General features: G+C 38.7%; 1 long non-coding RNA gene across 1 annotated transcript in view; it reads left to right on the top strand.

Annotated features, from left to right (window-relative positions):
* The window catches only part of LOC105613737 (uncharacterized), an 81,153-nt gene extending 56,036 nt beyond the window's left edge, over positions 1-25,117 (top strand). The window contains exon 3 of the long non-coding RNA XR_006060085.2: positions 24,684-25,117. This is a non-coding gene — a long non-coding RNA (uncharacterized LOC105613737). The remainder of the gene's footprint in view (positions 1-24,683) is intronic.
* Positions 25,118-25,993: the final 876 nt, after the last annotated feature.

Below are 25,993 nucleotides of genomic sequence, written 5' to 3'. Positions count from 1 at the left end.
TCATAACTAGTGCTTTCATTATTTCATTCTTATTCTTCTTGTTCAAACTGTTCTTTGTTTTGAGTCTGTAATCTGCTGCTTGTAGGGTGAGGTTGTTCAAGTGACTTTGTAACCACCAACCTGCTATGGTTAGGGAGCTTGCTGTCTGCTAAGCTGATGGCTTGCTGTTGTTACTAGAATACTCTTTTGGCATTTCTCCTATTACAAATCACTCATTTGCTCCATAGTACAATTATGTTGAAATTAGTCTTTTTTCTATAATATATTTTGTTCTTTTGGTGTTTTTTGCTTGTTTGTTTGTTTGTTTTGGTTTGATTTTCTTGGTGACCCTAGTAGATAAAAGTATATGCTGAGAACCTTCTTCTCAGCTCTGTGGCAGACATGACCTGTTCTCAAAAGAAGAAAAGATACCTCCTTTAATCTGGAAAGATTTGCTGAGGCTTCTCTGTCCATGGAATTTTCTAGGCAAGAATACTGTGTGGTTGGTTTGTCATTTATTCCTCCAGGGAATCTTCCCAATCAAGGGATCAAATCTTAGTCTCTTGCATTGGCAGGCAGATTCTTTACCACTGAACCTCCTGGGAAGACCTTGGTTCTACAGCTATACCATAAATAAGCACCAGGCTTCTGCCACATGGACAAATATTTAAATGTGGATTGTAAAAGTAGGAAGCATTCAATCATTTTAAACAGAGAAGATAAGAAATCAAATCGGACAAGGATGTTCAATAAAGCCATGTTATTGTAATGGAAAGTGAAAACATGACAAATCATAGCAAGTGCACAGAGGAATACTGTGTAGTAGCTGGGGAATTTCCACATGCACTGTCACTGAAATACCCAGAAGTTCACTAAGTGAAGCAGAATGCTGCTGAATGGGATAAGATCTGGCTTGCACTTTTAGGTTTATGTAGGTATTTGTGTGTAAGTCTGCTTTTATATACATACAAATATACATATATGTATATATCTACACAAAAGTATATATGTATATATACAAATATGTATATGTATATATATATATATGCATATACAAAGAGGTATATGCATATATAGTGGTAAAGAATCCACTTGCCAATGCAGTAGATTCCCAGGTTGGGAAGCTTGCCTGGAGGAGGAAATGGCAACCCATCCAGTATTCTTGCCTGGATAATTCCATGGACAGAGGAGCCTGGCTGACTACAGTCATGGGGTCACATAGACACAGACACAACTGAGTATGCACGTAACTGCAAACATGCATATATACATATGTATATGTTTGCAGTGTAGTGCGTGTGTGCTCAGTCATGTCTGACTCTTTTGCATCCTTATGGGCTGTAGCTCACCAAGCTCTTCTGTCCATAGGATTTTCCAGGCAAGAATACTGGAGTGAGTTGCCACTTCCTTCTCCCAGGATGTATTATGCTTATCTGTAGGTTAATACAGGTAAATCAATCCGTTGACCATATTGACAATGATAAGGCCACACTAAAACTGGCAAGAGTAACTCTGGACAGAGGAGTTGGAGGAAGGGGCTTCAGACCCTTTTAAACTGATTGAATGTTGATGATTTTCCTCCTGGCATGTTATAAATGTTTCACAGCTCAATAATCATATAGAGCTGCTTCAAATTTACAAAGTACTTTCACATTCTTCACTGGACTCGCATAAACCTGTGACGTTGAGTCCTGGGGAGGCAGGAAGAGCCTTGTGTCCTTCCTGAGCTGGGACAGTAGACATGTGATTTCTGAAGTTACACATCCAGTAAGCAGCAGATCATATATCCTGACACAAATGCAATGACCTCTATACTTCCAAGTAAGCAAACATCTCCTCCTGAAAAACCCTGTGAACTCATGCTCACCCTGACAAGATCTCTGGCCCTCATGTCAGAGGCTTCCTCACTGTAACTCCCTGCAGCTGGTTCCACACTGCTATAGCTCCCTTCTGAACAGACAACATTTTCATTCAGTCATTTAACAAATATTCATTGAACATCTGCTGTATTCTAGACATTGACAATATGGTATTGAATATGCCATTCTATCATGCATTTGGCAAGTATTGATTGAAAGTTTAGCCTGTGTTCACTAATATTTGATTTAGGCAGATATTGACTCTTTCAATCAATAAAATTGCCCTCATAAACGTACATGCACAGTATTTCTAAGCTTTGACGCTAAATATTTAACCAGGTAACTATTTTATTACATATAAGTGAACAGTGAAAATGAAGTCGCTCAGTCATGTCTGACTCTTAGCGACCCCATGGACTGCAGCCTACCCGGCTCCTCCATCCATGGGATTTTCCAGGCAAGAGTACTGGAGTGGGGTACCATTGTGCTAAGAAGAAATAAAAGGTGGCAAAGCGTGTATAATATGGAAATTTGACTAGACAGAAGAGATCCAGAAAAACACCTCTGAACAAATGACATTTAAGCTGTGGGTTGATGGAGTTTAGTGTAAGGCAAGAGGAGAGAAGGAGGAAAAAGAAAAACATTCTGTATTTGAAGTCACTGAACAGACAGGCCATTCAGTGGAAAGGGGCACAGAGAACTAACAGGATGTCTAGTGTGGTTTGACAATAGAGGGTCATCAGGGTGTCTGGGACAAGGGAGACAAAGGAACTGGAACCCAAGTTCAGGATTTCTGATTTTATCCATGAAGCAAGGGTACAACAGTTAATGATTTTAAGTGGAGAGGTGGGAAGATATGATTAGATATACATTTTAAAAGGTCATTGAGACCACAGTGGAAAAACAATGCTGGCCTGAAGTAGACTAGGTAAGGAAGGGACAATGGATGTGTTTCCACTTACTACTGGAATTTTGAAAGCAATTTCATGAAAAATAGAAATAACAAAAGAATAATTTCAAAAACCATGAAGTCAGATGAGCACAAAGTTAATAGATTTCTTATCTTTGAAAAAATTTCTCTGCTTTGCAAGTTGTATCAGTCTGCCAATAAAGAAGGTTTGATTTAAATTTATTTATTTGTAAAGGAAAATCACCCAATTATTCCATGCTAATCAAGCACCAAGATCATTTATCATTAAACAGTCTGTACATTTTTTCTAGACATGGCTTACAAATCAGGGTCAACAAATAGCCCAAAGGCATAAACCTTAGAGCTCAAGAGCAGTGAGGCAAAACCAGTGCAGGGAGAATGCAGGTTTTACTCATGTAATTGTGACCAGGAGGGTACAATAGCACTACAGTTTTTTCCAAAAACCACAACAAAGAAACACAAAGCATTAACAACTCCAGTTGCATGATAGACATATTCATCAAATATTACTATGTTAATCTGAAAGTACCAAAACACGTTCAGCAAGTTATAGTTGATAACTTGATACAAAACTTTTTTTATCTTTCATACAGAATATGAGTTGTTTGTAAAATAAGAACTGATGATATCTGCAGAGCAAATAACACTATTTTGAGTGTTTGCTTACATGTTTATTCCTCATTTGAGACTCATGACCATGTTTTAAAGTAAATGTGGATCATCATCTCTGCTTCAAAGACAAGGAAACAAAACTCCCTGGAGCAGCATGCCCAAGGCCCCAGCTAAGGAGATGTGATGTCTTGGTTTGGTGCATGATTGCAGGTTGTTGTTTTTAATCAGCACAGGGGAGTCAGACATGAATGTGGAAAGTGAGACTGATTCAGATCTTGTGGGTCTGAGGGTGAGTTGTCAAATTAACTCTCACACCTAAATTCCATGAGCAAAGACCAACAACCATTACTTACTATAGTAGTAAACTTTTTGTAAATAAACAGTAGCTTCCAACCCACCCTGGAAAAATATAAAATAGTATTGAAAACAAATGATACAAATGGAAAGCCAGTTTACTGACTACATCTTCTTTGGTTCCTCTGAAGTCTTGTTTCCAATTACCTATGCTTGAAAATAAATTGCTTAAATTGGAATGTAAATACAACATCCTTTGGCCCCAGGGAATTTCAGCATTAGGATAGCAGTGAGGTCCTAAAGAATGTCTAATGCTTGTGAAGACTGTGTGAGCTCCTTTCTGATTCTCTAGGAATTCAGGTCGGATTGGCATGTTGATCATCCTGGACTATTTCCATGCCATGTGGGTGAACTGCTGGACATTCTGAACCAATATTCACAGTGGTACTGCGGGTGCCAAAGGCATCAAAGTTTCCAGTTGAATTGTTTAAAGTAAAATGCCTGGATCCCGAATTGGACCCCTCTGATTTTACTTTATAAAAATGAGAAAAGTTGCTGTTGATAATAGGCCACTTAAGACTGCTGGCCAGGCTGTAGATTCACTGTTTTTGCACATAGATTCAGGACTAATTTTCTGCAATCTTTCTGTTCCCATTGGGCATCTTGTGCTCTTATGAACCACACATTCCAGGTTAAGACGGCATGACCAAGGCAAGAATGGGGGTCATGCTCTCTGTTTCTCCCACCTGGAAGCCAAGTGCCTGACTGGGACGATTTAGGACTACAGCTGCTTATCACTGAGGGAAAATTTCAAATTCATTGTAAATGAAATCATAGCATCCTCTCTGCATCGATACTCCTGACACACCTAAATCAGGGAAATAGGGGAACCGATTTAATATTTGATCAAAGGGATATTTGAAAAGGACAAGATGCAAGCAAGCATTTAATAGTGAGTCATTAGAAGTGGGAATAAGAGCTGCTGCTGCTAAGTCGCATCAATTGTGTCCGACTCTGTGCGACCCCATAGACGGCAGCCCACCAGGCTCCTCTGTCCCTGGGAGTCTCCAGGCAAGAATACTGGAGTGGGTTTCCATTTCCTTCTCCAATGCATGAAAGTGAAAAGTGAAAGTGAAGTCGCTTAGTCATGTCCGACTCTTTGTGACCCCATGGACTGCAGCCTACCAGGCTCCTCCATCCATGAGATTCTCCAGGCAAGAGTACTGGAGTGGGGTGCCATTGCCTTCTCCGGGGAATAAGAGCAGATAGCAAATTTTTTCCTCTATAATTTCTTAGAAGTACTTTCAGTAGCCAGTCAGTAGAGGGAAATGTTTTACAGACACTTGCATTTAAGAAAAAGAGTCTGCTCTATTGTCAGGTACTGCTTCTGTGGAATTCACTTCCCGCCAGACTGTGGGAGATACTGAGGAACACTGAGCTTTCCTTTTCCCAGTGAACTCTGAGGAAGACATCCATTCAGACAGATAATTCCTTAGTTATACATAAAAAGGGCATGACTTTTCGCTTCTTTTTTTTTTTGCTCAAGGCTCTACAGAGTACCCTAACATTGTAAAACTGATCTCTCTTACAATAGAAGCTGTAAAAGGACCAGCAGTTCTAAAGTGAGGAAGAACAGAGTGAAGGTCCATGGGCAGCAAAATCTTTGTTCTAGTTAATCAATACTTCATTTATATAACATGATTTTAGTAAGTTCAAAAATGTGAACTGGATTATAAAATTCTAAAAATTCACCAGACAAACTGAAAGCCGCAATGAGATACTAAAATGACTAAATTGAAACAAACAATAAAAATACCAAAAAAGCAGAATATCTGGAATATTCACATGCTACTGGGGTGAATGCAAAATAAACTGATGCAGCCACCTGAGGAAGACAAGACTTTGGGTGCACTTGTAGAATAGAAAGAAAGCCTGATATTATCACCGGGATCCCTGAACTGAACATGCCTTTGAGATTTGATGCAGTGCCAGGCACGTTGGCAGGACTCAGTGGAGGTTAGCTCTTCTGTGTCTTTTCCGAGACAGGAGAAATCAGAAGAGCCAGGAAAATAGGAGCTTTCAGGGAAGACTTGCTTCCTCAAGCCTCTGGCTGAGCACAGCAGGTGTCCTGTAAAGACATTGGCATCAGGAGCAGTTAAACCCCAATTAGTCATCTCTGGCCTAGGGGACGCCCTTGCCTGGGAATCCTGGGAGGGTCCTCACCTTTTGAGGACTCCTCCTTTGTCAAATTTATTATGTGTGCTTCCTTTTCTTCCATCAGCCCTGGAATGGGAAGAAGAAAGCTCCAACTACTTTCAGAACTGAGCAAATAAAGTTGTTCTTTTTTCTTTTACAGTTGGTTCCATTGCAGAGAGAGCATTAGACTGATTCATTCAAATCAATTCTGGGTGAAAGAGAGTTTAAGAATGAGTTCTGTTTCCCCAGGAAACCTGGCTTTCCCCAGGAAACTCGATTGATAGATTAGCACTTGAAGTGTGGTGGGTGTGTGACTGGCTTTGGAGGGACTAGGGGCTGGCTGGCACTCTCGACAGGCTTAGCAAAGCATTTTCCTGGGAGACTTGAGTGAGATGTAGTCATTTTTGGTATCAGGGGATGCCCTGATTCTTTTTGCGTGTGTGAGTGTTTTATTCTTTTTTGTTAATTAATTTATTTTAATTGGAGGATAATTACTTTACAATATTGTGGTGGTTTTTGCCATACATTGACATGATCAGTCACAGGTGCACATGTGGCTTCCTATCCTGCACCCCCACCCCCTCCCTCTCCACCCCATCCCTCTGGGTTGTCCCAGGGTATCAGCTTTCAGTGCCCTGCTTCATGCATTGAACTTGCACTGGTCATCTATTTTACATATGGTGATATACATGTTTCAGTGCTAGTCTCTCAAATTATCCCTTCCTCATTTTTACCCACATAGTCCAAAAGTCTGTTCTTCACACCTGTGTCTCTTTTGCTGCCTTGCATATAGGGTCATGATTACCATCTTTCTAAATTCCATATATATGCATTAATATACTGTACTAGTGTTTCTCTTTCTGATTTAACTTCACTGTGTATAATGGGCGTGACAAGAATGTTTCAGCTTACGGACTCCTCTGAAGGTTATCTAGCCCACCTGAATGGGTTCGTCCGGCCACATGTGATTGTTTACAGCCTCCCAATCTGAGAGGCATGAGATGTTTTAGACTTACTAAAGGCAAATTCTTTTGGGGAGTTAGAAATTATTAGTATAGTTTCTGTCATTGTGCAAAAGCTTTTAAGTTTAATTAGGTCTCATTTGCTTATTTTTATTTCCATTACTCTGGGAGGTGGATCATAGAGGATCTTGCTGTGATTTTTGTCAGAGAGTGTTCTTCTTATATTTTCCTCTAAGAGTTTTATAGTTTCTGGTCTTACATTTAGATCTTTAATCCATTTTTAGTTTATTTTTGTATAGTGTGTTAGAAACTGTTCTAGTTTCATTCTTTTACAGCTGGTTGACCAGTTTTGCTACCACCACTTGTTAAAGAGATTGTCTTTTCTCCATTGTATATTCTTGCCTCCTTTTTCAAAGATAAGGTGTCCATAGGTGTATGGATTTATCTCTGGACTTTATATTTTGTTCCATTGATCTATATTTCTGCCTATGTGCCAGGACCAAATTGTCTTGATGACTGTAGCTTTGTAGTACAGTCTGAAGTCAGGAAGGTTGATTCCTCTAGGTACATTATTCTTTCTCAACACTATTTTGGCTATTTTAGTTTAGTTTTTTTTTTTTTTTTTTTCATGTTTCCATGCACATTGTGAAACTACTTGTTCTAGTTTGGTGAAAAATACCATTGATAGCTTGATAGGAATTGCATTGAATCTATAGATTCCTTTAGGTAGTATACTAATTTTTCATATAAATTCTTCCAATCCACAAACATGGTATATTTCTCCATCTATTTGTGCTTTGACTTATTTCATCAGTGTCTTATAGGCCTCCCCTTGTGGCTAAGACGGTAAAAGCATCTGCCTACAATGCGGGAGACCTGGCTTGGATCCCTTGGTTGGGAAGATCACCTGGAGAAAGAAAATGGCAACCCACTCCAGTATCCTTGCCTGGAAAATCCCATGGATGGAGGAGCCTGGCAGGCTACAGTCCATGGGGTCACAAAGAGTTGGACATGACTGAGCAGTGTCTTATAGTTTTCTATATATAGGTCTTTTGTTTTTTTACATAAATTTATCCCTAATTATTTTATTATTTTTGTTGCAATGGTGAAAGGAATTGTTTTCTTAATTTCTCTTCCTGTTTTCTGTTGGTAGTGTTTAGGAATGCAAGGGATTTCTGTGTATTAATTTTATATCTTGAAACTTTACTATATTCATTGATTAGCTCTAGTAACTTTCTGGCTATATCTTTAGGGTTTTCTATGTAAAGGTTCAGATCATCTGCAAACAGTGAGAGTTTTACTTTTTCTTTTTCAAACTGTTATTTCTTTTTCTTCTCCAATTACTGTGGCCAAGAATTCCAAACTATGTTGAATAGTAGTGGTGACAGTGGGCACCCTTATCTTGTTCCTAATTTTAGAGGAAATGCTTTTAGTTTTCGCCATTGAGTATAATGCTTTTTACGGGTTTGTCATATATGACTTTTGTTATGTTGAGATATTTTCCTTCTATGCCTGCTTCTGGAGAGTGTTTGTCATAAATGGGTGTTGAATTTAATCAAAGGGTTTCTCTGCATCTATTGAGATAATCATATGGTTTTTATCTTTCAATTTGTTAATATGGTGTATCACACTGATTGATTTGCAAATATTGAAGAATCCTTGCACTCTTGGGATAAAGTCCACTTGATCATGATGTATAATATATTTAATATGTTGTTGGATTCTATTTGCTAGAATTTTGTTGAGGATTTTTGCATCTATATTCATCAGTAATATTGGCCTGTAGTTTGTGTGTGTGTGTGTGTGTGTGTGTGTGTGTGTGTGTGTGACATCTTTGTATGATTTTAGTATTAGAGTGATGGTAGCCTCATAGAATGAGTTTAGGAGTTTACCTTCCTCTGCAATTTTCTGGAAGAGCTTGAGTTTTATAGATATTAAATCTTCTCTAAATTTTTGGTAGAATTCACCTAAGAAGCCATCTGGTCCTGGGCTTTTGTCTGTTGGAAGATTTTTTATTACAGTTTTGATTTCTGTAATTGTGATTGGTTTGTTTAGATTTTCTGTTTCTTCATGGTTCAATTTACCAAGGCTAGATTTGTGGTGCAGGATATGATTTATCCTGTCGAATGTTCTTGGCACACTTGAACAAAAGGTGAAATCCATTGTTTTGGGGTGAAAAGCCCTGTGTTTGGGGTGAAGAGCCCTATTTGGTCTAACTGGTCCATTGTATCATTTAAAGCTGTGTTTCCTTGCTAATTTTCTGTCTGGTTGATCTATTCATAAAGGCCCACACTGATATTGTGTTACTGTTAATTTCTCCTTTCATACTTGTTAGCATTTGGCTTCCATGTTGGAGTGTTCTTATGTTGGATGCACGTATATTTATAATTGTTATATCTTCCTCTTGGATTGATCCCTTGATCATTACGTAGTGTCCTTCTTTGTCTCTTATCATGGTCGTCTTTTCAAAGTCTATTTTATCTGATATGAGTATTGCAACTCCTGCTTTTTTTTTTTTTTTTTTGGTCTCCATTTACATGTCTTTCTCCAGCCCTTCACTTTTAGTCTGCATGTGTCTCTACGTTTGAGGTGGGTCTCTTGTAGACAGGATATATGGAGGTCTTATTTTTGTGTCCATTCAGCCAGTCTTAATCTTTTGGCTGGAGCATCTAACCCATGTACATTTAAAGTAATTATTAAGTATGATCCTTACCATTTACTTTCTTGTTTTGAGCTCATTTTTATAAATCTTTTCTGTGTTTCCTGTCTAGAGAAATTCCTTTAGGATTTGTTGAAGTGCTGGTTTGCTTGTACTGAATTCTGTTAGCTTTTGTTTCTCTGTAAAGCTTTTGATTTCTCTTTCATATCTAAATGAGATCCTTACTGGGTAGAATAATCTTGGTTGTAGGTTTTTCTCTTTCATCACTTTAAGTATTTCCTGCCATTCCCTTCTGGCCTGAAGAGTTGACCTGAAAGATCAGCTGTTTTCCTTATGATCTGAAAGAGTTGACCTGAAAGGTCAGTTGTTATCATTATAGAGGTCCCCTTGTGTGTTATTTGTTGCTTTTCCCTTGCTGATTTTAATATTTGCTCTTTGTGTTTAACTTTTGTTAATTTGATTAGTATGTGCCTTGGGTTTATCCTGTTTGGGACTCTGGGTTTCTTGGACTCAGGGAGCTATTTCTTTCCCCATTTTATGAGAGTTTTCAACTATTATCTCCTCAAGTATTTTCTCATGCCTTTCTTTTTGTCTTCTTCTGGGACACCTATGTGTCTTGAGGCATTTAACATTGGCCCAGAGGTATCTGAGGTTGTCTTCATTTCTTTTAATTCTTTTTTCCTCTCTCTTTCATTTATTTCCACCATTCTATCTTCCACCTCACTTATCCTCTCTCATCTGCCTCAGTTATCCTACTGTTGGTTCTCTCCAGAGTTTTTCTAATCCAAGTTATTGCATTGTTCATTATTGTTTAACTTTTCTGTATCTCTTCTAGGTCCTTGTTAAACATTTCTTGCATCTTCTTAGTCCTTGTCTCTGGTCTATTTATCTGTAACTCCATTTTGTTTTCAAGATTTTGGATATTATTTACTATCATTTTTATGAATTCTTTTTTGGGTAGACTCGCTATCTACTCCTCTTTTGTTGGGTTTGGTAACCTGCTGAGTATTTATCTGACTTTTCATTTTGTTTAGGTTGCTGTGTTTGGGATGCCCTTTCTGCAGGCTGGAAGGTCATGATTCCTCTTAATTGTGAATTCTGCTCTCAGTGGGTGTGTTTGCAGTGGCTTTTCAAGGTTTTCTGGTTGGGGAAACTTCTGTCTGTGTTATGGTGGCTCTAGCTGTATCTCTTCCCTCTGTAGTGCAGTGAAGTCTCTATGGGTTTTTTATGGCTTTGGACAAAGGCTATCTTTTAATGTTAGGGTTGTGTTCCTGTTTTGCTGGAGAATTAGCATGGTTTGTCTTGTACTGAAATTTGTTGGCTTTTGTGGGGAGCTTGGTTTCAGGGTATGTATGGAGACTTTTGGGTGTGCTCTTGTCTATTAATGTTCCCTGGAGTCTGGAGTTCTCTAATGTTATAAAGTTCTGGAATTGAGCCTCCTTCTCTGGATTTCAGTCCTCCTCTTACAGTCGCTTCAAGACTCCTTCATCCATACAGCACAGAAGATAAAACCACTAGGTTAATGGTGAAATCATTCTCCATACCCAGGAACACTCAGAGAGATTCACAGAGTTATATAGAGAAGAGAAGAGGGAGGAGAGAGATAGACATGACCAGGAGGAGAAAAGTGAGAGTCAAAGAGGGAGAGAGCAATCAAGTCAGTAATCAAATCCCTAAGTGCTCTCCTCAGCCAGGAACACCCAGAGAGTCACAGAGATATATAGAGAAGATCAAGGAAGGAGACAGAGCTGACCCAGAGGGCAATAGGGAAAGTCAAAAGTGGGGAGAGCAATCTAGCCAGTAATCAAATCCCTGAGTGAAAATGGATACTGAAGATTAGACTCTTAAAGGTACAAAATTGATATCAAATATAAAAAAGCAAATATTAAAAACCTAGGACAGAGCTTAGACTCTCAAAAATACAATATAAAAAATATAAAACAAAATCAATCACAATTTTTTTTTAAATATATGGAATTTGCTTTAGAAAAATAGGGTTTTTTTTTTTTGTTTTGTTTTTGTTTTTAGAAAGGTAATGCTGCTGCTGCTGCCAAGTTGCTTCAGTCGTGTCTGACTCTGTACGACGCCATAGACAGCAGCCCACCAGGCTCCACCGTCCCTGGGTTTCTCCAGGCAAGAACACTGGAGTGGGTTGCCATTTACTTCTCCAATGCATGAAAGTGAAAAGTGAAAGGGAAGTCATTCAGTCGCATCGGACTCTTTGCGACCGCATGGACTGCAGCCCACCAGGCTCCTCTGTCCATGGGACTTTCCAGGCAAGAGTACTGGAATGGGTTGCCATTGCCTTCTCAGTAGAAAGGTAATAGTAGGGTATAAAAATGAAAGTTAATGGAGTAATAAAGAACTAATTAAAAAAATTAAAAGTTATAGTAGTAAAAGATATATATACTTAGGAATGTTTCTGGAGCTGTTGTGGTCAGTGTGGCATCAGTTCAATGTCAGATTGTCCCTTGTTTCAGTTTGTGCTTGTTCTATAGTTGCCTCTCAAATACATAGTCTCAGCATGAACTGCAGGGTTTTAATCTGTTGCACTTGTCACTTCTGGGGCAGTTAACGTTTCTTTGTTTACTTTGGCTTCCTTTGTTTGCAACTCTCTTCAGTGTCTAATTTCTGCCCTGACACAAGGGGTGAAGGTTGCCACTTATTTAGGCTCACTTGTTCAGTTTTGCTGTGGGGAAGGAGGGATACTGCAAACAAATGCCACTGGCCTGTGTGGGGATTCCTTGCAGTGGATGGACCACACTGGGTTTGCCACAGACCAAAGTGATGTGTACTTCCTGGGTCCACACTGCTCAGGCTCCAGGGTGCTCCATCAGGGTATTGTCCCAAGAGGACCCTGTGTTTCATGCACTTCCCAGGTCTAAGCTGCTCAGGTTCTCAGGTGCTCTGCAAGGGCACAGACCCAGATGGGCTGTGTTGTTTTGTCCCCTTCCCAGGTCCATGCCACTCAGGAAACTGGGGGCTTGATGAGAGCACTGTCTCAGGTAGGCCATGTGTCCTTTGCTCTTCCCCAGTCCCAGGAAACTTGGTTTCCTAAATGTGCTGTGATGGTACAGTCCTAGGTGTTCTGAGTGTCTCCTCTGGCGAGCTGATTTCAGGCTGTAACACTCTGGTAGATGTGATCTGTTCAGGATCTCAGGAAGATGTAGTTATCAACTGGCAGCCTTCTCACAGTTTGGTGGAAGATGTGGTCTCTGGGGCCATGATTGCAGCAGCCCCTTGACTTCTAGCTCTGGCTGTTACACACCTGACTCTCTGTCTCCAGGGAGTCAGGGCCCTAAATGGCAGACAGCTTGCTCTCTTTTGGTATTTGCTAGGGCACAATCCTTTGCTCTGTGAACCCACCAGGGGTCAACATGCAGTGCAAGAACCTTTTGTGGGAAAAGTGCTTTTTGTGTGTGTGGGCGGGGGGGGGGGGTTGGGGGGGGGGGGGGGGGGGGGGGGGGGGGGGGGGGCGGCGTTGCTATCTCACGTTAGCCCCCTCAGATTGTCCTCAGGGCATTCAAGCCTAGTCCCTACCCTAAGGACTAGTGATGTAGCCTGCATCTCCCTGCAGTGTCCCCACTCACTGCTGGCAGAGGCGAGTGTCTGAGCTGCTTCCCCACAAGTAGTTGTAGTTAGGCACACATTCTGTGTTGTTGTTGTTGTTTTTGTTGTTATGTTGCCCTCTGAGATTCATATAGGATAATTTTGAAAGACATTATAATCATTTGCTTACAGTAATTTCAACAAATGAATTTATTGGCTACTTTGAATTAATTCTGAATAGAAATTATCAATACAGAAAAGTATATTCCTCACATTTTTATAGAAAAAGATTAAAAGTAATTAATTTTTGATCTCTACAACCATTTTCACTTCACTTGAATTAATTTCTCTATAGCTATTTATACAGAAAAATCTTAGAAAATGTTAACTAGAGAAGCAATTTTCTTTATGATGCATATATATTTTTTAATTGAGTTATAGTTGACATAGCATATTCGTTCCAGGTACACAATATAATGATTCACTATTTGTACACATTGCAAAATGAACACCATAAAAAAAATTAGTAATATCTGCCACCATTCATAGTTAGGAAAAAAAAAATGTTTCTTGTGATGAGGACTGTTAAGATTTACTCTTTTGGCAACATAACATTTAGAAAATTAACAAGCAAAATATTATTTTAGGAACTTGGAAATGACCAGGATTCCAGGCATGATTTCCCCTGACCTGGGCAAAATAAATTCTGCTGTTCACACACCACTGGCTGAAAAGCAAAGTTAAGAATGATGGCACTAAAAATAAAAAATTTGAAGTAGAGTTAAGCGGGAAGAAAGATGAGGGCAGAAGCCCCTCTGGGAGATGAGACACACAGTGTGGGAGCTGAAAGAGAAAATCAATTCTTCCTTACCATTCCCTGGGGAGATGTAAAATATATGATTAGAGTACAAAGACATTCCATACTCAACTCCCAAGACTGCCTTTGAATTGTGGACTGATGTCCTTAGCCTAGCTACAGCTCTGCTTGAACTCTGAAACAAACAACTGTTGAATTTGCAGTTATAAATCTTTTAGATGCCATTGATTTTTAATATCAGAAGTTGCAGCTAACATTGATAAACTAATTTTCTAGTGAATAAAATGATATTTGGTGGGTATGAAAAAACTTCCAAAAGATGCTGCAATAACTATAAACAGGTGGAATTCGCTACTCCATTAATGAATTTCATAAGAATGGGAACCCACTAAACTCATAAATTGAAGAATACGGTTTGTTACTCCTGTTTAAGAGAGGACAAAAGATGCTGGGAAAAGTAAGATCCACAAACAGTCTATTTTCTCAGATGTTGTGATGCAAATAAGAAAAGTCTAGTGTGGGAATCCTGCAGCTTGTTCATGCACCTGAGAATCAAAACAAGAATCACTGTGGGGCCATTTCAAAGGAATATGCCACACAGCTGGTCTCATTCAGCTGATTTTATGTAGTGCTATGAGTATCTTTGAAGAAAAAGATCTTTGCTACTGTCAACTGCTCCTGAGCATTTGTTTGTTTTGGGGAGAGTTTTTCTTTTTCTTTTTCTTCTTTTGAGGACTGAAAATGAAGGAAAAGAAGTGGTATTAAATCCTATCTTCAGGGATAAGTGTAATATATTATAATGTTGTTTGTTTATTTATGTCTCAGAATTGTCATTAAATAATTCTTAAAACTACTTTTTAAGAAATAAAATATTGACTGGGTTTAATGTTATTATCCCTTAACAACAAGAGGGGAGATACTAAAGTTCTGTAAGATATTTAGAGAAAGGAATGCATATTTTCCAGAGGATAAACATAGTATTGACTAGGCCAAATATCTGTTCAGATTTTTCTGTAAAATCTTGCAGATATGAGTCAACTCAATATTTATCTGTTGTTTTAATTTCCTTTCTTTCTTCCCTCCTTGTTTCCTTTTTTCCTTCCTTTCTCTCTCATTTTTACTTTCTTCCTCTATATAATTTGTTTTTATTCCAAATTAAAAAAAAGTTTTTGGGCCCCCTTTTTAAAAGCCAAAAATAGTGGATAAAGTCTGAGTCGACCCAGTGTTATATTTACTATTTTTTCCTTGACATTGATTCTCAATTTTAATGAACTAGAACTCACTTTACTTGGATAACAGAAACTCTAGAACTTTTAATCCTGACTTTTAAACTGCAGCCTATTGAAAAAATACATTTTATGCAAACATGTACATTCTTAGCTTCCCAAGAATACAGATCTGTTTTTTTTGTGTTTTTTTTTTTTTTGGTCTTGCTCTATTCTAGTCTTGTTAGTGCTTAAGTCAACATTTAAGAGATGGCCTTTGAACATATCATCAAGTTTTGGTTTAAACAACACTTGTTCTTCAGAATCCTAGGTAGTGTTATTTATGTGATACATAAGAGTTTGGGGCATCTGTCATGGGCAGTTTTTCAGGTCTATAACACCATCTCCAATTCAGGCACCATGCAGCACATGTTCAATCCCTTTAAAAGACTCTCCCTGCCACCCTCACTCTTGTACTATTACAAAGACTTAGGATGACATAAATATCTTTCAGGTGTTTTTTCAACTTCTTGCTTTTATTAAGAAGTAATACAAATATTGCCAGTGTTCATTTAACCCACTGGTTCTGATTAGGCAGAGCTTTTCAATACTGTGTAATACTTATGCTTCAGAAAAATAATTGAGAACTGAATATAACTGCTCTCTCTTGTCTGTTCAGGTTCACTAGATCTTATTCTTCTGATAAGTAACACTATTTACAAAAATAAGTAAGGCCTTTCCCCAAATATCTTATATCAGCTCTTTGTTTTCCTATATGGTAAATTTGTGGAAAATATTAGATTTTCCATTGTATAAAAAAAGAAACAGAGTCACAGAAATTAGCACCTTAGCAATAATAATGATGGAAAAATATTTTAAATCAACTAACTTCTAATGTCCAGTCTTAATCAATAAAATCCCTTTTTTCTAAGATATTAAGTCCATTTCTTAAACCATATTTAGGAAACACATACAATATTTCAATCCCTCTTTTTCAGAAATTTGAAAACACTTTCAAATAGTATTCTATAATGTTCTTAGATAAGTGGCCCCCAACCTTTCAGCACCAGGGACCAGTTTCATGGAAGACAATTTTTCCAAGGATGGGGGTAAGGGGATGGTTCTAGTGATAATGTGATGGAGAACACATGAACCTTCACTCACTCCCTCAATTTTCCTCCTACTCTGCAGCCAGATGCTTAACAGGCCAGTCTGAGGCCTGCTGGCTGGGGACCCTTGCCTTAAATTATATCTTACAAAATTCACCATTTTTTGACAGCAAAAACATTTGATACTATGTCTTAACAGAAAATTTGGAAAGTTCTGAGATAGTCATGAAACTTGAGAATTAGGAAGCAAAGAAAACAAACGAAAAAACCTGAATTTTTGTGCAATGCTGATGTTCTTGTGTGGAAAAATTATATTGACCTACAAAATGTCTCAAAAGAAATGATTCCTAGATACTCTTTTCCTTAAGTAGACAGCAAGAATTTAAAAATAATTTATCATAAGGAGTTTTTCAGGCAGCTTCAATGCAGCCTCCAAATGTTTGTACATTCTCAGGATCGGCAGAGTTACTGGATGTTTCTGAAATGTAGAACTAGGTGCATCGGTATAGAACAGAGCATCAGTTCTAAGGGTGTTGAAGGAGATTCAAGCAGCAGAAGTTTGATAAATCCATTCAGGCAGAGACCTGGACTCTCTCTCTTTATCTATACCAACATTCCATATGCAGTATTAAGTTCTATTCAGTTCAGTTCAGTCTCTCAATCATGTCTGACTCTTTGTGACTCCATGAATTGCAGCACGCCAGGCCTCCCTGTCCATCACCATCTCCCGGAATTCACTCAGACTCACGTCCATCGAGTCCGTGATGCCATCCAGCCATCTCATCCTCAGTCGTCCCCTTCTCCTCCTGCCCCCAATCCCTCCCAGCATCAGAGTCTTTTCCAATGAGTCAACTCTTCGCATGAGGTGGCCAAAGCACTGGAGCTTCAGCTTTAGCATTATTCCTTCCAAAGAAATCCCAGGACTGATCTCCTTTAGGATGGACTGGTTGGATCTCCTTGCAGTCCAAGGGACTCTCAAGAGTCGTCTCCAACACTACAGTTCAAAAGCATCAATTCTTCAGTGCTCAGCCTTCTTCACAGTCCAACTCCCACATCCATACATGACCACAAGAAAAACCATAGCCTTGACTAGCCGGACCTTAGTCGGCAAAGTAATATCTCTGTTTTTGAATATACTATCTAAGTTACTCATAACTTTTCTTCCAAGGAGTAAGCGTCTTTTAATTTCATGGCTGCAGTCACTATCTGCAGTGATTTTGGAGCCCCAAAAAATAAAGTCTAACACTGTTTCCACTGTTTTCCCATCTATTTCCCATGAAGTGATGGGACCAGATGCCATGATCTTCGTTTTCTGAATGTTGAGCTTTAAGCCAACTTTTTTGCTCTCCTCTTTCACTTTCATCAAGAGGTTTTTAGCTCCTCTTAACTTTCTGCCATAATGGTGGTGTCATCTGTATATCTGAGCTTATTGATATTTCTCCCAGCAATCTTGATTCCAGCTTGTGTTTCTTCCAGTCCAGCGTTTCTCATGATGTACTCTGCATAGAAGTTAAATAAGCTGGGTGACAATATACAGCCTTGACATACTCCTTTTCCTATTTGGAACCAGTCTGTTGTTCCATGTCCAGTTCTAACTGTTGCTTCCTGACCTGCATACAGATTTCTCAAGAGGCAGGTTAGGTGGTCTGGTATTCCCATCTCTTTCAGAGTTTTCCACAGTTTATTTTGATCCACACAGTCAAAGGCTTTGGCATAGTCAATGTTGTCAAATATCTACATGGATTAGATTAAGGAGTAACTTAATGATTTGGACCTTACTTAAAAGTCATGTTATTATTTATCCTAAACTTTTTATATAATTTTACTTGCATTCATATCTACTAAAATATCTGTCAACTCTAAATAAAATAAACTTCATTGGATATGCAGGTCAAGAAGAAACAGTTAAAGCCAGACATGGAACAACAGACTGACTCAAAATTGGGAAAGAAGTACATTAAGGCTGTATTTGTTACCCTGCTTATATAACTTATATGCAGAGTACATCATGCAAAATGCCAAGCTGGATGAATCACAAGCAGGAATCAAGATTGTGGGGAGAAATATCAATAACCTCAGATATGCAGATAGCACCAGCCTTATGGCAGATAGCGAAGAGGAACTAAAGTGCCTCTTGATGAAGGTGAAAAAGAAGAGTGAAAAAGCTGGTTTAAAACTCAACAATCAAAACACTACCCATCATGGTATTTGGTCTCATCACTTCATGCAAATAGATGGGGAAACAATGAAAACAGTGACAGACTTTATTTTCTTGGGCTCCAAAATCACTGTGAACAGTGACTGTAGCCATGAAATTAAAAGATCCTTACTCCGTGGAAGAGCAACTATGGCAAATCTAAACAGTATTATTAAAAAACAGAGACATCACTTTGGCTACAAATATCCGTCTAGTCAAAGCTATGGTTTCTCCAGTAGTCATGTAGGGATGTGAGAGCTAGACCCTAAAGAAGGCTGAGCACTGAAGAATTGATGTCTTCTAACTGTTGTGCTATCGATGACTTTTGAGAGTCCCTCAGACAGCAAGGATATCAAACCAGTCAATCCTAAAGGAAATCAATCCCGAATATTCATTTGAAGGGCTGATGCTGAGACTGAAGTTCCAATACTTTGGCCACCTGATGTGAAGAGCTGACTTATTGAAAACTACCCTCATGCTAGGAGAGATTGAATGTAGGAGGAGAAGGAGACAACAGAGGATGAGATGGTTGGATGACATCAGTGACTTAATGGACATGAGTTTGGGTAAAGTCTTGGAAATGGTGAAGGACAGGGAACCCTGGCATGCTGCAGTCCACTGGGTCACAAAGAATCAGACATGACTGAACAACTTATCATAAGCATAAAACATCATTGGGTGGCAGGATGGTCTCAGTCTGTAGTTGTCTTGGTCTTATCCATATTTATACTTATATAAATATTTATATGTATTTATAGAGTCTTAGTACCATACATATTTAGGATTTATAACTAAAAAAGAGTCAAATGTATATCAGTTTTACCTCATAGCCATTACTAGAGATGTAAGAGCTTAATTAAATCTTTATTAATCTGATGCTTTTTCACCAATGTGTTTGCATCCTCACAGAGCATTACTGCAACTCAAAGATAGGCAATGCGAGAAGATGGTTGTTATTCTTGAGAACAAGTTATATTTTTAATCTTTTATCCTTCTCTGATGAAACTGAAGTTCATGTTTCTCTCCCAAGTTCCTTATTCTCTGTGCCTACTTCAGTGTTTCTGTGATGTGTCAGACCAGTCTAACATTTTTATGCAGAATATTCCCTCACATGTAGCAAAAGACAAAACATCTTGTTGTACTGAGAAGGGAACTCAAGACCCTGAATCTCCCATGCACTCATTTGGAGACTACATCAGCTTCCTTTTCTTTAGGGTACACTATTTCTGTCTCACAATATATAAAAGACAGTTAGATTAGCATGAAACAGTCAGTAGGCTGATACAGCATCAGGATTCTTGTAGGCTTTTTCGCTAAGAAAAATTCTTACTTTTGAAAATATGTATGAGGGACTTTCCTGGTGGTCCAGTAGCTAAGACTGCACTCTCCCAATGTAGGGGGTCAGGATTTAATCTCTTCATGGAACTAGATCCCACATGCATGCCATAACTAAAGATTCTGTATGCCACAACTAAGAACCAGTGTGATCAAGTAAATATTTTTTTTTCTTTAAGTAATTAAGTTATTATGACTAAAACACCTAAAGAGGAAACTTGAAGAACTTATAATCCAAGCAGTTTCTTTACCTGGTATCACTTGTTTGAATGACACTGTATTTTAAAGATCTTGACAAATGGCTTTGCATTCAAGTATTAAAACAACTCTGAAAATTGAGTTATTTGCCTATTTTACAGATTCCAAATACCCTATTAGAGTAATTCAATAAATTTCAACATACGAATCACTTCCAGTGACTTCACTCAAATATTTATGAATTCTTATGATTATAAATTAAGTGAATAAGCATCAGGTTCGACTCATTATGTCAGTAGTCATCAGTTCAGTTCGGCCGCTCAGTCGTGTCCAGCTGTTTGGGACCCCATGAATCGCAGCATGCCAGGCCTCCCTGTCTATCACCAACTCCCACAGTTCACTCAAACTCATGTCCATAGAGTCGGTGATGCCATTCAGCCACCGCATCCTTTGTTGTCCCCTTCTCCTCCTGCCCCCAATCCCTCCCAGCATCAGAGTCTTTTCCAAAGAGTCAACTCTTCGCATGAGGTGGCCGAAGTACTGGAGCTTCAGCTTTAGCATTAGTCCTTCCAAAGAAAACCCAGGACTGATCTCCTTTAGAATGGACTGGTTGGATCCCCTTGAAGTCTAAGGGACTCAAGAGTCTTCTCCAACACTACAGTTTAAAAGCATCAATTATTCGGCACTCAGCTTTCTTCACAGTCCAGCTCTCACATCCATACATGACCACTGGAAAAACCATAGCCTTGACTAGATGGACCTTTGTTGGCAAAGTAGTGTCTCTGCTTTTGAATATGCTATCTAGGTTGGTCATAACTTTCCTTCCAAGAAGTAAGCGTCTTTTAATTTCATGGCTGCAGTCACCATCTGCAGTGATTTTGGAGCCCCAAAAAATAAAGTCTGACACTTTTTCCACTGTTTCCCCATCTGTTTCACATGAAGTGATGGGACCAGATGCCATGATCTTAGTTTTCTGAATGTTGAGTTTTAAGCCAACTTTTGCACTCTCCTCTTTCACTTTCATCAAGAAGCTCTTTAGTTATTCTTCACTTTCTGCCATAAGGGTGGTGTCATCTGCATATCTGAGGCTAGTGATATTCCCGGCAGTCTTGATTTCAGCTTGTGTTTCATCCAGCCCAGCTTTTTGCATGATGAACTCTGCATGTAAGTTAAATAAGCAGGGTGGCAATACAGAGCTTTGACGTACTCCTTTTCCTATTTGGAACCAGTCTGTTGTTTCACGTCCAGTTCTAACTGTTGCTTCCTGAACTGCATACGGATATCTCAAGAGGCAGGTCAAGTGGTCTAGTATTCCCATCTCTTGAAGAATTTTCCAGAGTTTCTTGTGATCCACATAGTCAAAGTCTTCAATGTACTGTAAAGTTTCAACTTCATCTCTACCAGAAGGAATGTATTTAATGGACTTTATTAAAATGCAGCCTATTTATTAAGCACTTGCTCTCCTATCCAAGACTATATGGTAACTATCATCAGCTCCTTTTTATAGATGAAAAGTCAGAGATTTAGGGAGATTGAGCATTTTATCCAAGGAGTCAGAAAACAAATCTTTGACTTGAAACTAGATCTTTCTAATTTGAAGTCATGATACCACGTTGCCTCCAGTAACAAGTTTTGGACAATCAGGTAACTGAATTTAGAACTTTCAATATAGAAATGAGATTTATTAGTATTTCATTTTCTCATTGCAATATACAAAAGGGAAGAAATTAATGTTCTCCTTTTCCAATTTCATTCTTTAGAGTTTATTATGTTAAGAAGCTATAGCTCATTCTGCATATTTTCAGGTATATGTATACATATGTATATATATATATTTTTTTTCTTTTCCTCTCTGTATTTATTTACTCATTTACTTTATTTTTTGTTTTTCATTTACCATAATATGATTGTGCTAAAGTCTATATTGCTTTTTTAGACCAAAGATTGTAGAAATATTTCTAGCATATACTTCTATTTAATTTACTTTTTACTGAATGACCTTATATTATATAGCTATACTAGTGTTTATTTAACTATCCTCTTTATATTCATAGACTTTGTTTATGCTCAGCATCTCTACTTCAAAACCTAATTCCTGTTATTGATCCCAAACCTACTTCCATCAGTCACCTTTCCTTCCAAGTTAGCAGCAACTCCATCTTTCCAGTATCTCAAGAGAAACCTCTCTTTCTCTCAGTCTGCACATACACAGGGTCAGTAAAGCCTGTTGGCTCTAACTTTAAAATATAACCTGAATTTGGTCACATCTTTTTAAGTTTCCACTGCCACCACCCTGGCCTAAGCCACTGTCTTCTCTAACCAGGAGTACTGCAACAACTGATGATGTCCTTCTCTACTGAAAACCCCTAATTCATTCACAGTAAAAGCCAACATTCCTGCCATAGGTCACAGAGTTAAATGAACCCCCACCCCCATCACCAGCCTTTGATCTCCTATGCTATCTCTCTCCCCTAGAGCTCCAGAGCTGAAAGTCTTTCCTGCAGCCTTTGATCTCCTGTCCCCTCGTTTCCCCAGATCCTTCTGACCACACAGCCATCTGGACTCTTTTTGTGACACACGGGCTTGCACCTGCCTCAGGGCCCTTCCACTGGCCATTCTCTCTACTTGATTCAGTCTGACAGTTGATGTCCACAAGGCCCCCTCCTTCACCTTCTTCAAGTATTTTCTCAATGTCACCTTCTTAGTAAGGTTTATTCTAACTGCCACATTTAATTTTAGACTTCCATCTCACTACTACTGATCCTTTTGGCCAAGTTCTACTATGTTTTAATTACTTTTTGGCTATACCCCAGGGCATGTGGGATCTTAGTCCCCCGACCAGGGACAGAAACAACACTGCCTGTGTTGAAAGGCAGAGCCTTAACCACTGGACGGCTGGGGAATTTCCATATATATCTCTCTATATCTCTATCTCTATCTCTATCTCTATCTCTATCTCTATCTCTATCTCTATCTCTCTCTCTCTCTCTCTCTCTCTCTCTATATATATATATATATATATATATATATATATATATATATTTAATATAGCCTGAAAGTGAAAGTGTCAGTTTCTCAATCATGTCCAACTCTTTGTGACCCCATGGACTATAGCTTGCCAGGCTCCTCTGTCCATAGAATTCTCCAGGCGAGAATACTGAAGTGGATTGTCATTTCCTTCTCCAGGGGATCTTCCAAACTCAGGGATCAAACTTGTGTTTTCTGCATTGCAACCATATTCTTTACCATCTGAGCCACCTGGGAAATCCATAATATAGCATAGATTTCTTTAAAAAGTCATTATCTTTTATTGTTATTTTGTCTCTCTCTGTTTACAAGAATGTGACCTTAGGGGATATGGGGAAAAGGGGCAGGAGTCCTTGTGAACTTTATTCACTAATGTATCCCAAGTATCTAGAACGGAGTCTGAAGCATGAAGGCTACTGAATAACTGTGGCTCAGACAGTAAAGCGTCTGTCTACAATGCGAGAGACCCGGGTTTGATCCCTGGGTGGGGAAGATCCACTGGAGAAGGAAATGGCAATCCACTCTAATACTATTGCCTGGAAAATCCCACGGACAGAGGAGCCTGGTAGGCTACAGTCCATGGGGTAGCAAAGAGTCAGACACAACTGAGCGCCATTCCGTTCCTGTAAGTGAATGAATGATCAGTGATGCTAATTCATGAGATATTGAAAATGCTATTCATTCAGTCGTGTCTGACTCTTTGCAACCCCATGGACTGTAGCCCACCAGTCTCCTCTGTCCATGGATTTCCTAGGCAAGAATATTGGAGTGGGTAGCCATTCCTTTCTCTGGGGGATCTTCCTGATCTAGAGATTAAACCTGTGTCTCTTGCATCTCTTGCACTGGAAGGTGGATTCTTTACCACCTGAGCCCCCAGGGAATGCTAATTCTCATCTGCTGTACATAATAAAAATGGACAGTATGAGTGATCAAATGTGATAGAAGTAGAATTTCAGAACCATAAGATGCTTTAAAGTTTATAAAATACAACTCATTTCAAAATTTAGAAAACAGCACCAGAGAAATGAAAGAGATCATACTGCTGGTTTATGGCAAAGAATAAGAAAATTCTGGATTTTTTGGTTTAGTGCTCTTCCCCAGTCCGTCACTGGTTTTGTTAGCTGTCCTCTAAGCTTAACCTAGACTTCTTGAGTCTCTGGAGGACAGTCATAATTATATTCAAATGGTGTTTAACTTATTCCTCTCAAGATATGTTGACTAATGCCGAAAGAAATGTCATCTTGAGAGCTCATACACCAGCTCCAAGGATCCCCCACCCAACAGTCTGAGACCAGCCACCAGAACAAATGCAAATGAACCCCAGACTCAGGATCAGAGCACAGTGGGATCCCGGAACCCATCATCAATTGATTTAAGCACCCAGCCCTCTATAGCCTCCTCTGTTTTCATAGATGACTGTTTCTCACATGAAGTTAATTTAAAAATCAATGTAAATGCTTATATATCTGAGAGACAATTCACATCTTACAAAAGATATTATTAGCCTTTGTGGTATTGAACAGGAACATCACTTGGGAAGAAATGAAGGCTCAGTAAGTTCTTCTCAGTAGGCAGATTTCTGCTGTCTCTTTGCTTTGTCCTCTTTCTCTAGATGTCATTCTTTTCTTCAGCAGAGTGGAAAAGCTGTGATAGTGAGTATCTAAGTTCTTTCATAACCAAATTAATTTCTGCTCTTCCAAATTGTTAATTTTCAATTATTTTTCCTAAATTCTTTTTTTTTTTTTTAACTATAGAGGAAGAACACCAAATAAAGGAAAATAAAAGAAAAAAGTCTGGAAAGAAGAAGAGAGATGCCACCCCTGATCCCACAACCACAGATATTTCCTACTGAGGATGTGGAGGAAATGACTTGTGGGAGCCACTTATCCACAGAAAAAAAGATGAAGGGAAAATCAAGGAAATTAAAATATGTACTTACTGTTAGACATGATGGTCTCATAACCTTTAATGAACTGAATACTGGGGAAATAATTCTGTAACATTTTTGTGACTCAGCTTTATGAAAAAAAAATTTCTTATACTTATTAAGAGCAATGCATCATGCTAGGGGCAGCAAATTATAAAAAGTAATATATCCGAAGTAGAAATAGTAATATCATAGTACAAAGGGCCAAAAGAGCCCAAACATTTAAAATCTGCCAAGAAAAGAAAAAAAAAAAGAAAGAAACTTAAGACTCATACAGTAATCAATAGGCCTTAATTCTCCAAACACATGATGTTGAAAAACTATAATTGACAGTAATACTGTTTCCGTATCAAATAAACATGAAAGGTAAGGAACTATGCATTTTTACAGCCTTAAACCAGAACATTTGAAGTGTTTACAGAAAATGGAAATATTGAGATTGCTTTTGTTGTATTCAGTCACTAAGTCATGTCTGACTCTTTTGCAACCCCATGGACTGTAGTCCCCCAGGCTTCTTTGTCCATGGGATTTTCCAGGCAAGAACACCGCAGTGGGTTGTCATTTCCTTCTCCAAGGGATCTTTCTAACCCAAGGATCAAACTCACATCTCTTGCATTGACAGCTGGATTCTTTACTATTGAACCACCAGAGGAAGCTCATATTATTGCTTTAGTGGGTTTCAAACCACCAGTGTCTAAGTTCTTCAAAAGAATATGATTTAAATTTAAATTTATAATGTATAAACACCCAGGAAAAAATGTCATTCCATGTCTAATTTTTTCCCTAGAGTTAAAATTTCCATAATTATCATGCATGTATGCTAAATTGCTTCAGTGGTGTCTGACTCTTTGCAACCTCATGGGCTATAGCTCCCCAGGCTCCTCTGTCCATGGAATTGTCCAGGCAAGAATACTAGACTGGATAACCATTCCCTTCTTTCCAACCCAGGGATTAAACCTGGGTCTCCTGCATTGGAGGGAGATTCTTTACCATTTGAGTCACCAGGGAAGCCCACCATAGATATCTAACCTGCATCTGGTAAAGATCATAGCTTAGGTCTACATTTCTTCTTGCTAGTGAGTTCCAGTCTTGTAAAAAGCCCAGTTCATCCATACTTGTCCCTGTCATCTATACTTC

This window comes from Ovis aries, chromosome 6 (genome assembly GCF_016772045.2).
Source record: "Ovis aries strain OAR_USU_Benz2616 breed Rambouillet chromosome 6, ARS-UI_Ramb_v3.0, whole genome shotgun sequence".
Lineage (NCBI taxonomy): Eukaryota > Metazoa > Chordata > Mammalia > Artiodactyla > Bovidae > Ovis > Ovis aries.
Note: the sequence above shows the minus strand (reverse complement) of the source record. Positions and strands in the feature narration are given on the sequence as shown.